We start from the raw sequence: 13,722 nt of genomic DNA on the forward strand, positions 1-13,722 counted from the left end.
TTAAGACAATAAACATCTTGTAAATAATTTTGTTTCTCTTTTATATCTTAGATGCAGAAAGCTCAGAACCAGATCTGAAGTTCAATTATAACATCCCATGAAGTATGCATGTTTGTGGTATCGCCATGCCTTTGGCACTGAGGTTTGAGGGGTGGTTAATTTTCCATTTCTATTTTATATTTTTGTATTATTTGTTCTCCAAGTAAGTGACACCATAATAAAATTATCTGAGATAAAAATAAATAATAATATAAACTGAAACCATCAGGTATTACCCATCTTTCAATTTATATATTTAAAAAGTATACTAATGAAATTTTAAAGCAACTTATAAAAGTGCACACACTCCAAAATTTGACAATTAGACAAAACCACAGAATAGGAATTAAGTAAAGGAAGCAATGGTAACAGAGACTTCCAGGTGCTTGAGATTAACTGAATACTTTTGACCAAAATATTTTCTCTAAATATGATAGCAGCTCATATTTGAAAAAAGGGAAAAAAGAAGAGGAAATGCATTACTTTTGTTTGTCGGACAAAGACCATATATGCCAATGTGCCCAACCGATACCAATCAATCTCAATGAGAAAACTCTGCATGCATATTGAGTGCCCGAGGCAGGCTGAAGAAGAAACACACAACTCAGTACACCAGGAATTCACAATGAAGCAGAAAACTGGGCTACATACGTAAGCAATGATACAGTTTTTGGTGCAGTAGGTACTAGGTGAGAGGCAACACACAATTACTGAGAAACTTCCATGACCCCAGCATCCTTCTTTACCTGTTTAGTGTAATGTAACTCTAGCAACCAAATGAGGGGATTATTTCTCTTCTCTGTTTTCTAGAGTGGCTATGGAAGTTCATACCCAAGGAAGTGCCATGTGACTGGGGTCCGAGGGGAGGAGTAGAAGTTCTCAAGGTTGGGATATGAGAAAGATATTCCTGAGGGGGAACGAGCCTGTGCAGTGAATCAGAGAAGTTCATAAACCAGAGCATTTGCAGAAGGGATGTGGTGCCCTGCAACTTAAAAGCAAAAAATAATGAAGGAAAGTGGCAGAAAAGGAGATTAAAAACAAAGAACATCATGATGTGTTCTATTTCCTTATGCATGTATTAACCTCTTAGTTCAGCGATGGCATAATAGTTATTGCACACATTAAAAATCAACATTCTTGGGGTGCTTGGGTGGCACAGTCAGTTAAGCATCCAACTCTTGGTTTTGGCTCCGGTTCTGATCTCAGGGTTTTGAGATCGAGCCGGAGTCGGGCTCCTTGCTCAGTGCAGAGTCTGCTTCAGACTCTCTCTCCCAATCCCTCTGCCCCTCTCCCTGCTCATGCACGGTCACTCTCACTCTTTCTAAAATAAATAAATAAATCCTTTTTAAAAATCAACATTTGCAATCCAGAAGCCATAGGAAAAAACTAAAATGTACTTGTAATTCATCGTACTAAAGTATTTGTCACATAGGCATACACATAAAAGAGATTAATATCCATAATAAAGTGTTTCTCATGCATATTTATAGACAAACTATATAAAGAGGTAATTCACAGATGATGTACCAGCTGCCAGGTACTATATTAAAAGATGATCAGCCTTATTGGTAATCATACGAATTTAAATTAAAACAACTAGAATACATTTTTACCTAATAGATGGACAAAAAAATAAAAGATTGTTAATATATTGTAGGGAAGGTGAAAATTTACCTCCACCCATCTTAAGTTTTCAAGTTGGGGCTCTTTAACAAAAAGACAAATTAATAAGAGAAAACCAGTTTATAAACACATGCAGAGCACATCTCATGGGAGAGACTTAGAGGTACTCAAAGGGGCAGCCCAGGATTTCAGCTTCTATAGCATCTTCAACTAAAGACAATAATTTGAAAAGAAATGACCAGCCCGAGTTTTAGGCCGCTGCAGGAGGTGAACTTCGAGAAGGTAAATATATGGAGGAAACTAATGAAGTAAGGTTTGTTTGCAGATTCCTCCGCTTCCGTCTCTGAACTGATAGGACTCTGTCTCTTATGAAAGGAGAGTTTGTATCCCGCCTCGAGGCAGACAAAGGGGAGCTTTGCTCCTTCCTTTTTTTTTTTTTTTTTTTTTAATGCTTCACGAATTTGCGTGTCATCCTTGTGCCAGGGCCATGCTGATCTTCACTATGTTATTCCAATTTTAGTTTATGTGCTTGCCAAAGCAAGCACTGCTCCTTCTTAATTGCCCTCAGCTCCAACTAATTTTTATGTCAAAGAGGCATATTTTGGAGTGACATATTCTGGTTTTCTTCAATATTATTTCACAAACAGTGTGATGAAATGGTCACTTTCTTTCCTGCTGGTGAAAATAGAAACCGGTTCAATATTCTGGAAGAGGGCTGATGTAATTCATCAGAATTTACAAAGTGCATCCTGTTAGTTGAGCAATTCTACTTCAGAAAACCTGCAAAAGCTATCCCACCAAAATACTTGCACTTGGGCACACAGATGTATCCATAAGGCTGTCCACTGAGGCACTGTTTATAATAGCAACAAGGTGAATACAATGGAAATGCCTGTAAGTCATCTAACCATCATGTTATAGCTATGCTATGGAACACAACACAGCCTTGAAAAGAAAGTGGCTTTTAAAATGAAGAGCATTTATTTATATGTATCACCCAATGTTCATTTATATGTACTTTCACAATTGGTGCTAAATGAAAAAACGAATGAATAGTATTTATAGTACGATCCCATTCATGGTTTTTGAAAAACTAAATATATATGAACACATATAGGCACAGATATTAGTGAAAAGAAGGATGGAAGGATGAGGAATGAAAGGTGGAGTCACTGTCTCAATGGGTGGAATTAAAGTGGGGGAGCCCTATGAAATGGAGGGTGGGGCACAAAGAGGAGCAAGGGGGACAGTAGAAAGAAGACTTTACTTTTACTCTATATGCTTTGATAGTATTTTAATTTTCCTATAATGAAAATGCATCCATGGATCTTATATTATTCTTCAAAATAAAAATAAATTAAAACTAGCTACATCACAGCATGAATATGTCATCATCGTGGTCACTCTTGATTACCAAGGCGGCTACACTGCCCAGACTAGCCAGGCCTCATTCTGATTTAGCCACCTCGGGAAGATCATCTAAGCCCTTCCAGATCCCTTAAGAATCACAGATTCTCAGAACTGTATTTTAAAAGTCATCTACTCAATCTCTTATTCAAGTGCTCGAGACCCCTCTGAAACATCTCTGCAAAAATTGACCTCCCAGCTTTTGCTAGATTGTCCTCTTCTAGTGACAAGAACCATTGCTTTCCATGGCCTGCTATTCTATCTTCCAGCATCTCTACCAGAAAGACCTCCCTCGTATTAAGTCAAAATAAGTCTCCACTCCTAATCTTATGTACTCCTGTGAACACAGCTTACAGGTCTCTCTTCACCCAGGAGGAGAGAGGAGGTCACCACTATCTGCCCCAGGTGAATTAGAAGAGCTTTTTCTCTACTTAATGTTCGTCATACCACTAACCATGCTGTATTATAATTGTCTATATACTACCAGACTCAAAGACCTGAACATGGAGCACCATATCCCTAGTTCCTAGATCAGGGTCAGGCCCATGGAGGTTTTCAGGAAACAGTTGACAGATATGAGGATGGATGGATGGATGGATGGGTGGGTGGACTTTTTAACTTCTTGTTTATTGAGCACTAACGTTATGCTCGGAACTCACTCCACCTGCTAAACAAACTATGAAGTAGGTATCACTATAATTATCTCCATTTTACCACTCAGAAAACAGGCTCAAAGAGTTTTGCTCATTCTAAATAAGGCCCCATATTTAGCAAAGTTAGGGTCTCAAATTTGGATAGATGATTACAAAGTCTATACTTTTAACTACTTCATCACAGTGCCATGAACTAACAAATGAATGAGAGAATGAGAGAGCAAACAATCTGCCAAACAATTCCTGACAGCATCCCATTGTTCCAAAAATTTCCCATGTGTTTTTGAATTCTGTTACAGCTTTCAAAGGAAAACACAGCTTCAATTTGGCTAAGACCAACTTGCATTCAGTCAGTTCCAAAAAAAAATTTTTTAATAAAAAGCGATCATCAACCAGCCACTACTCCCTATTTTTATCGGTGTGAAGTGGACAGGATTTATCCATAGCCCCTGCTTTGAACCTGGAACAAACCTGAAATCTCATCTGTGAGGATCTGACAGGTACAGCAGTGAAGTATTAAAACTTACAGGAACTTAATTTAAACTTTATTTGGGCTCTTCCCTTACTTGGGAAAGCTTTACATCAAATTTTGTAACAAAAAGAGAACATTCAATTTAAATTAAAGAATTGGGGGAGGTTTGGGTACTTTCCGGCCTGGGTTAGCAAAACCCAAAAGCCTCTAAATAGATTTTCCCTCTGTTTCTTCTTTGTCTGATCATTAAAACCATGGATGAGAATAAAGAAAATCAGATAGATTGACTACTCCTCCTTCAAGATATAAATCCATTAAAGACACAACATATCTTAAAGGATATTTTGCAAATACTTCCGAAATCTCCTGGGATGGCTTAATGGTCTTTATTCTGGTCTGTCCCATACTTAAAACCAAGCATAGTAATTCTAAGGACAAAAATACAAGATAATTTTAATATTGCACAGATCTTACCTTGAGAAGTGGCTTTTTAATTTCTGATAGTGGCTTTTCAAAGTATATTTCTCGTGTTCCTGAAATATGAAAAGAGGAGAAATGATTCACCCATCTCAGGCCTGTGTTCTATCTAATAGAGACACCAAAAGATACATTTGGGGCAAGCAATGAAAGTTGTATTTTGTAAAGTCACCTCAAAGACCTATAATTACTCTCTTAAAAATTCATCATTGGTTTTGTTTATTTGGCTATATTTATATGGCATAGGCACAGCTGACTTTCTCTAGAATGTCCCAGGAGTCTGATTTGCCTGGCGAAAAATACACAGATGAGCTCTTGGGGCTTCTGGTTCTAGGCAACATAACAGAACTCAGATTATGTCTTTGCCTCATTTTCCTTGTCTATGAAATCAAGCTTCAGTGATGCTCAGACTGAGATAAAGAAATCACTACCCTAAGACCCTCCTTCACTGCGGATTTCCATGGCTTGTATCATCTTCCCTATGGTTCCCCTACTCCTCCAACACCTGTTCACTATCAACCACACTAACAAGGCTGAAACAGTTATACTGAAAAGGGGAAAATCCAAGCTCAGGGAAGAATTAAGTCAGTTGATTACAGATATACTTGCCTCTATGTGACATATGTAATAGATTAAAGCAATCTATTTATTTATCAATATCTTCTATTTGCTTATGTTTCACACAAATTTATAAAAATTATTTTTATAAACTATATTGTCATTTAAATGTTCTTTGATAGCTATCTCTTCACTGGATCCTATCTTAAAAATTTTAAAAGGCAAATAAGGCGGTCGAATAGTAACGTATTGGGGCACCTGGGTGGCTCAGTCAGTTAAGCAGCTAACTCTTGATTTCAGCTCAGGTCATGATCTCAGGGTCCTGGGGTTCAGGCCCTGCATTGGGCTCCCTGCTCAGTGGGAGTCTGCTTGAGGATTCTCTCTCCCTCCCCCCACACTCTCTCTCTAAAACAAATAAATAAATCTTCTTAAAAAATAGCAATGTATCAAAGTCAAACACCTCTATATAATTCAGCAGAAATGTAACTGCCAGGTAAAGAAAAAAGAAACACACTTCCCTAGTCACAAATTAGTTCTGCCTGTAAAGATTCAGTTTCTTCATGGCAAAAACAACTATGATAACAAATGACATGATTAGCATATAATAATTTATAACATGACATTTTATCATTTAATCAATTGAGACTCTCAACAATATTGTGTAGGTTTATAGAATACATGTATATGTTACAGATAAAGAAACAGTCTTAGTGTGCATTAGAGTGGTTAAGAGTCTTGCACAAGCTCACTCAGTTAATAAGTGGTTAACAAAATCCACTCTTATTATTTCAAATCCAGGACTTCTTCCCCAGTGTCAGTATTCTACCCAACCCCTGCCCCATCATGAGAGAATCTAATCATGGTGCTATCCACCAAGGAAAGACTCTGAAATCATTCTCACCTTCCAGGACTAATTTTAGAAACATTCTAAAATAGATCAAGTTTAGCCAGCCTGTCTACTCTGTGTTGTTTCCTCTTTACCCAGCTCCCAATTTTGAGATAGAGAAATTGAGACCTAGAAATAATAATTTTCTGGAGATCCCACAGCTTGCATATGTATGAATTGGGTATCAAATCCATCCCTATCTTACTTCAAACCATGATGAATAATATGTAGCAGAGAGCTGGATTTTGAATCAAGCCAATTTAAAACTCCAGCTCCACCAACTATCTACTGTGTGACTTTGAACCCCTAGAAGCCTCAGTATCACTTGAATTAAATGAGATGATGTATACAATAGAGTACCTATGGGGGAAAAAAAGAATAGCTAGTGTTATAATTGTATTACACCAAACTGCTTTAAAGGAATGTATCGTGGACTATATGATTTCAGGAACCAGATCTGAGATGAAGCTGAGGGGTCCTCTCAAAATACCAGTATGCACATCACATGAAAATATATCTTTTCAATAAGGAGGAATGAGGGACAGAACCATAAATAGCCCCCAGATTCATGAAGCCACCACCATGAGCCACCATGAGTCTCCTGTCCTGGAGCCCAGATACCTTCCTGCTTGGAAGCCCAGTGATTCCCTCATCCTGAAGTCACTGCTGTGGAAAATGTGGTAAGACTACCAGGTTTGGAAGGTAGACATGATAGTGCTTTATGCTTAACCAGATCAGTCCCTGTAGTCAGGCTTAATGCTCGAAAAGGAAAGCTTCCCTCTGAAGAGGTCACCAGAATGGCTATTGGTGCTAACAATCAAAAGATAGTCTCATAATATGAGATACACAATGACAGAAGCTTGCTATCAGAATATCAGAGGACTCAGAGGGAAGGGTGAGCTTCCTTCCAGGGTCCAGAGTCCTAAGCATATTACCCCCAAAAAAGCAGGGAAGAACTTCCTTATGATCACTTGTTCTTCCTGCATGCTTAACAGCTATAGGCAACTGATACTGATTCATAATGCCAGGAACGCCATGCCATGGTCATTCTCCAGTCTCTGATGGAAATAGAGCAAGCCCTTACAGACAGATTTGCATGTGAATCCGAAGATCCATTAACTTGGATACGTAATTTAAGCTCTCTAAGCCTCACGCTTCATCTAGCAAAATTTATAGTAAAAACTTACTACTATTACTACTACCCACTGTTACTATCCATATCCTTTCTCTTCTCCATACTAAAAGAGAGATATTGCTCCAAATTGATGTGTCTACTTTAGTTATTAGAATACCTCCTTTATTTTCCATTGGCACCTCAAGATCCACTCTCAACCCTTTCACTTTGCCCCAAAAAATCCTCTATAAACTGTATCAACATGTTCCCTTGCCCTCAGTTTCTGATTTTGTTCAATCAAAGTTAAGACTGGGGAGATCATATCAGAGATAGAAGAGAATGAGGGTGGGCTATGTAGTGTCCTGACACCCCCCTCTGCCAGGCTGCTGTGAGTTAGCCATATCCCTTTCCCAAAAGCCACAATTCCTATCAGGCACCTCTTTCCTTACATCTCTCTCCAGGTTGCGGTAATCATTCTCCCCCTTTGCCTCTTCGGTCCTGGGGTTGTAATGGTGCCACACCCATGGTAGCCCTAAGATCCTACAGTATGCCTTGTTGGTTCCTTAAACCCTGCTTACATCTTTATAAACAGTCTCTGTATTAAATTGTCCTCAGTTGTCCAATTGGAATGAGCCATCATTTTCCTCTTTTCCTACCACAGCCTTGACAAATACAAACATTAACAGGTTAATTCGTGTAAAATAGCAGTTCAGCTTGCTAGGAATAAGATATAAAAGCAGAGAATCAATACTGACCTCTTCCTTTTTCTACTTATAATTCCCCTCTCTTCTAAGTCCCTATCCAACAGTTCCTTTCAGTCATAGAGATCAACCTTCTGTCCCCCAATCATGGCCCAGACTCTAAACTTTTGCTCAGCTAACTTCCACCTAAAATTCCACTTAACTTTTTTGCAGTTCAATCATCTGTTGGATTTCCTTTTCTTTCTTTTCTAAATACTCTTTCTACTTCCTTCCATCTGTGATTGCCTATACTAGCCATTCTCCTCTTCTCCCCTGTTAACAGGACCCCAGTTTGGTGCTGGTATGAGGCACTGGTATACTCAGAGAAGATGGTTCCAGGCCCATGGATGGATCATGATTGGCCTAGTACAGCCATTTTAATCCCTTTCCTCTCCTCCAGTGACTGTTTAAGCTAGTAGCCATGAGACAAGATCTAGTCTACGACAATTGAGAGGAAGTCTGCAGAGGGATGAAGGAAGCTGTAATTTAGGAGAGATGTTCCTTCTTAAGAGAAAGAAAAAAAAGAGAAAATGTTCTTTTCCTTCCTTCCTTCCTTTGATATTGTTATTTGAAGATGTGATGTTTGGAGTTTAGTCAGGCATCTTTTTACCAAGAGGGGAAAGAAGCTGATCCGGAGCCTTGACACTATTGAACGTCTGAATCGGCCCCCCTCAAACCCACTTTTCCAAATTTCTCATTACTTGAGAAAATAAACCTATCTGCCTTAACCGCTTTTATTTGATTATTCTGTTACTTGTAGCCAAAAGAATATTAAAGGACATACTACCCCAAACTAGCTGCATTTCCACTACGCAGGCATATTTCTCTTATTTATTTCCCCTATTCAAAGGAAATGACAGCTCTATAAAACATCAAATATATCCTTAAATTCCTGAGAAAAAGAATGAGAGTGCTGAGCCCACGAAGGGCCTCCTTTATGCTAGAACCCGTAGTCCCACACGGGTAACTCTGGCTACCTCATCCAAAGGTTAGTGTCTTCAAATCCTCCATCTTTCCTTTTGAGAAAATACAGATGAGATCATTCTGTTCCACAAATATTAACATCAGAGACCAAAATCGGGGGACAGCAGTGGCTTCATACTATGTTATCCACACATAGCATTTAGAAGTCTTTAAATAACTAGAAGGACTCATCACAGTGGGTAGAGTTAGATCTTGGCCAAAAATAAATAAATAAATAAATAACAGTGGACCAAACAAAACGGAAATGTATCTCCTTTCCACGTGAATGAAGGCAAACGTGGAGCCTCCATAATTTGTGGGCCCTCCTAAGCTCCTTCTGATTGTTCTGCTATCTGCATATGTACTTTTATCTTGTGCTCTAAGATTTCTGTTCCAGTTCCAGTCAACACTTCTGAATTCACAGTAGGAAAATGGAGATGAGAAGAGCAGGCACGCCTCTGTCCTTTAAGGATACTTCACAGAGTTGCAAACCCACTCAAAGCTTCGATCAGTACTGGATATTTTCTGTTTGTTCCTCCACCCCATTTACTCCCTATCCTTTTCTACCCTGTTCTGTGCCTTGGAAAGTTCACCTGAATGGATGACATTAATGGGCTCCCTTGCCCTCTGTCTTCTTCTGATGTGGCCAATAGAGATATACTCAGGAGATGAGAAGATGGAAGAGAGTGAGGTTAGAGGATCTATTTCCCCACTTTGCTCCCTTCCAAGTGGCTAGGGGTTGGCTCTGTCCCTCCATCTAATGCATAAGTGAGAGTGGTCTACTTCAGGTTGCAAACAATAAAGGGTACATTATCTTAGAAAATACAAAAGTGATAATAAAACCAAATAAAAGTCAACTTTTTATTATGACCATGCACAATTCTAAACAATGTCAATGGTAACAGGCTCCACCTACCAGGACAGACCACTCCCACCATCACTCCTCCCCCATGATACCCACTGCCTCTCCCAAAGGAGATGGCTCCTGTCAATCATCCCTCTCCACATGGTGACTCTCTCCAGGTTTTGTAACGTAGGAGTAGCACCAGTTCTCTGCACATAATCCTCTGGGTTTCCAAAACTCCTACACACAACTATGTAAATAGTCACTTTATTAATCTGGTCCATTACCCAGCATGAATGTGTCATCATTTCTTGCTGGCACCCTGGGTGATCCCACCCAGCAGCAAGGGAGTCTTTATTCTGAAGTAGTCATGAGCCAAGATAAAATTTAGAGGTTCTTCACAGAAAGAAAAGGATAAACTAGATATTGGGAGAATAGCCTCTGCTACCCTCATAAATGCTTTTTTTCCTTATTTGAACTTGAAATCACAGATATACCAAATAAAATACTCTTATAATTGTTCCCAGTCAAAATGCTCATTCCTCTAACCACTTTTGCTGCTTCCCTCCAAGGAAACTTTCAAGAAAACCAGCTAGATGGGAGTAACTGAACAATACATCCAGTTTGCTGTCCTAAAGCCAAGTAGAAGGAATCTGATTCAGTTCTGCCCTCTGTCCACCAGTGTCCTTCAGTAGAGGCTGTACTCGCAGCATTGACCAATCAATCAACCAATGAGAATGGAACCCTGGCCAACTGGAACAGACATTATCTGGTGTGCCATTCCCATGCATAGCTGCTGGATATCTTCCCTCCCTCTACGACAGCTAAAGGGATAACAGTCTGGCCTCACCCCTGTACCCACAGACTCTGGGCACCTCCTAATCCCCATGTCTGTTTAGTGAAGTCAGGCCTGTCTACACTAGCCCATCCTTGGCTCCTGGGCTGGATCAGCTTCCCAACAGGAAAGCCAACTTGACAGCTCCTATTTCTTAACCATGAGTTCCAGCCAGCCCTCACTTTTAGCTTGTCAGCATCCACACAGCCACTTCCTTGCCGTACTGGTTTTATTGAGGGAAAGGCAATGCTTAGAGACAATAAAATGGCCTAAGATGAACAATCAATTGGAGAACTTTTGTTTCCTTCCCTAACCACCCAATACAGTAACTGGTAAATTTGGATTTCATTGTCTTCTTACAAAACAGTCTGCCCTGGGAGAGCATTTGAAAGGAGTCTCCACAGGCCATGAGATATGCTTTTCAAAGCCATGTGTCACTCTCATGGCAATCAGCAGACAGGCCCCTATTGTGCAGAAGCCCTGCTGCAGGGCCCAGAGAGCAGGACTTCCTGGGAATGGGCTGCTGTTGTTGGCTTGTTGCTACAACAAAGCCTCCGAAGGAACTTCCTGGGGGGGCAATGTTCAAAGTCCCCACAAATCTGAATGCAGGTCTTAGTTCTCCTCCTTGCGCTTGGCTGGAAATGCCTAGCTTTTCCAAAAGTGAGACAAAGCCTTATGCAGGGAAATGTTGAGGGTGAGTCTTGTTTGGGCTGGTTGTTTCCCATCTCTGTGCCAGATACTTCACACACACGCGTCACCTCTCATCTTCACAAAAGCCCAGTGAAGGGTGACCACCCTTGTTTATAGAAGAAACTGAGGCTCAGAAGCTGGGAAGCAGCAGAGCAGTAACTGGACCTCAGGTTGGCCTGACTCCAAAACCCCATCAGACAGTCTCTACCTCTGTTAGCGCCTTTCTCAGAACTGTGCAGCGGGCCAGAGGTGAGGCCCCATGGATACAAACCTTCGACTCTGGCCTCCACAACAGACCAAGATACCGCCTTGGAGAGGAAGAAAGTCATATTATCATGGTAGCAGTGCAGGCCGATTGCCTGGGCCAAGGACAAGGTGAGCATCAGCAGAGGATGGGGATATAGGACAAGATGGGTTTATCAATTATCTTTTGCCATATGACAATCCACTTCAAAACTTAGTGGGGTAGAACCACCACAGTTTATTTCTTGTGATCTAGGCTTTAACTGGCAGTGCTTCTGCTCCACACCATGTCCCTCTGGCATCACTCATACATCAGGCTGATGATGTCTGTGGTGGTTTGGAAGCTCGCAGAGGCCTCTCTCAAAGGTCTGGACCTTAGTGCTGGCTGATGGCTGTGGGGCTGCAGTAGTTTTTCAGGTGATTGGCATTTGTAGGTGGGATTTCAGTCTCCAGTTTCTCTACACATGTCCTCTCTCTCCCAGAGGATAGAACTTGGACTTCCTTATAGCATGGCGGCTGGTTCTGAGTGCATGAAAGCAGAAGCTGCCACCTCTCCTAAAGGCAGGTCCCAGAGCTGGTACACTGTCACTTCTGCCACATTTCACTGGTTAAAGCAAAATACAGGCCAGCCCAGGTTCTAGGAGAGCAGAAACAGACTCCATTTCTACGTAGACAGAGATACATGTGCAGAGAGGCAAGAGAGGACCTATTGGCAGCTGTCTTCAGAGAAAAGCTACCACAGCGAATGTGTTCAAGAGTCCATTTCAGGAGACGTACACCCTGCAGAGACAATGGGGAAAAGGCTTTCTCTGCAGCCCCACAGTGAACGGGCCTCATCTAGAATGCCAATCCTGATTGATGACATCATGGCTGCCTGGGGCACCCATGGAAGAGGACTCTGAGGTAGGATCTGAGTCCAGTAGGAAAAAGTCCCTCACCTGAGTCATTCATTCATCCATTCCACCTTTGTTTAAAAAAATATTTACTGAGCTCCTGTCTTGTGCCACACACTCTTCTAGGTGCTGAGAGAAAAGGAGTAAAAACACACACAAGCACTACATCCTTTCTCAAGGGGGTTATACTTCAGCGGAGGAGAGAGGCAATAAATAAATAAACAAATACAAAATACACAAGGTAGAGATTAGTGCTAAAAAAGAAAATAGATGTGTATGAAGAGTAGGTGTATTAATCCTGTCTTTTTATTTTCTGTATTTCTAATGTTGACAACTTGGAACCTCGCTGACCCTGGAGAGACTGCTCCTTCCAAGGCTAGCCAATTCCTGAAGACAGTAAGGGACTGGTCCAGGGGCATGCCTTTCATATGCAAACTCAGGGATCTAGAGCCCACACCGCACACCCCCTCCTTCCAGATACCAGAGAATTGGAGAGAGCCCCACACTTCTGGGCCAACTGAAGTGATTTAAAGTAGCCAACCCTAAACCTGTTTACGTTGCTTCACCTGCTTCTTTGCAGGGAAACCACAATACAGGCTCTGGCTCTCATTTCCCTTACTCCTTCTGCCTCCTACCTGGCCCTCATGCTTCCCCTATGGCCTTGTGTGGCATGGTGCACCCCTTCCTCTTGGCAACAGTGAGTAACAAAACCAGCCAAGGCCAAGAATGAGGCTCAGCCATGGCGAAGAGAGGGGTGTTCCAGCTACACGGTGTGGGCACTGTCCAGTAGAAATACAGTGTGAGCCATGAATACAAGCCACGTATGTGAATGAAATTTTCCAGGAGCCACATTTTCAAAAAGAAACAGGAGCAAACAACTTTAATAATATATTTTATTTAATCCAACATATCAAAAATATTATCATTTCAACATGTAATCAATATAAAAATTATTAACAAAAAATTTTACTTTTCATACTAAGTCTTCCAAATCTAAGTGATGTGGTTTTGGAAAATAGGTGAGGTTCAGTGGGGTGGAGTCCAGAGCCCATGACCCAGAAAGAATTCTTGAGCCATCTTTGGTGCAAAATGGTGGCTTATTAAAGCGCGGGGATAGGACCCATGGGCTGAACGAGCTGCTGCCGCAGGGTCAGGAGGGGTGGAGGAGGTAAGGAAAAAGGGAGGTTTCTTCGAGAAAGTACTTTCATATGTTAAAGAAGATTCACAGGCTACCAGAGGCCTTGCCATTGTCACGCTGTTTTTCCATCTAACAAGGCATTAACAT

At 41.0% G+C, this 13,722-nt stretch overlaps 1 non-coding gene across 1 annotated transcript; it reads right to left on the reverse strand.

Annotated features, from left to right (window-relative positions):
* Positions 1-2,099: 2,099 nt before the first annotated feature.
* LOC121101789 lies at positions 2,100-2,207 on the reverse strand. Its single transcript, XR_005833823.1, has one exon. It is a non-coding gene; the product is annotated as a U6 spliceosomal RNA (small nuclear RNA).
* Between the last annotated feature and the right edge of the window lie 11,515 nt (positions 2,208-13,722).

This window comes from Ursus maritimus, unplaced genomic scaffold, assembly GCF_017311325.1.
Source record: "Ursus maritimus isolate PB19 unplaced genomic scaffold, ASM1731132v1 scaffold_9, whole genome shotgun sequence".
Classification (NCBI taxonomy): domain Eukaryota; kingdom Metazoa; phylum Chordata; class Mammalia; order Carnivora; family Ursidae; genus Ursus; species Ursus maritimus.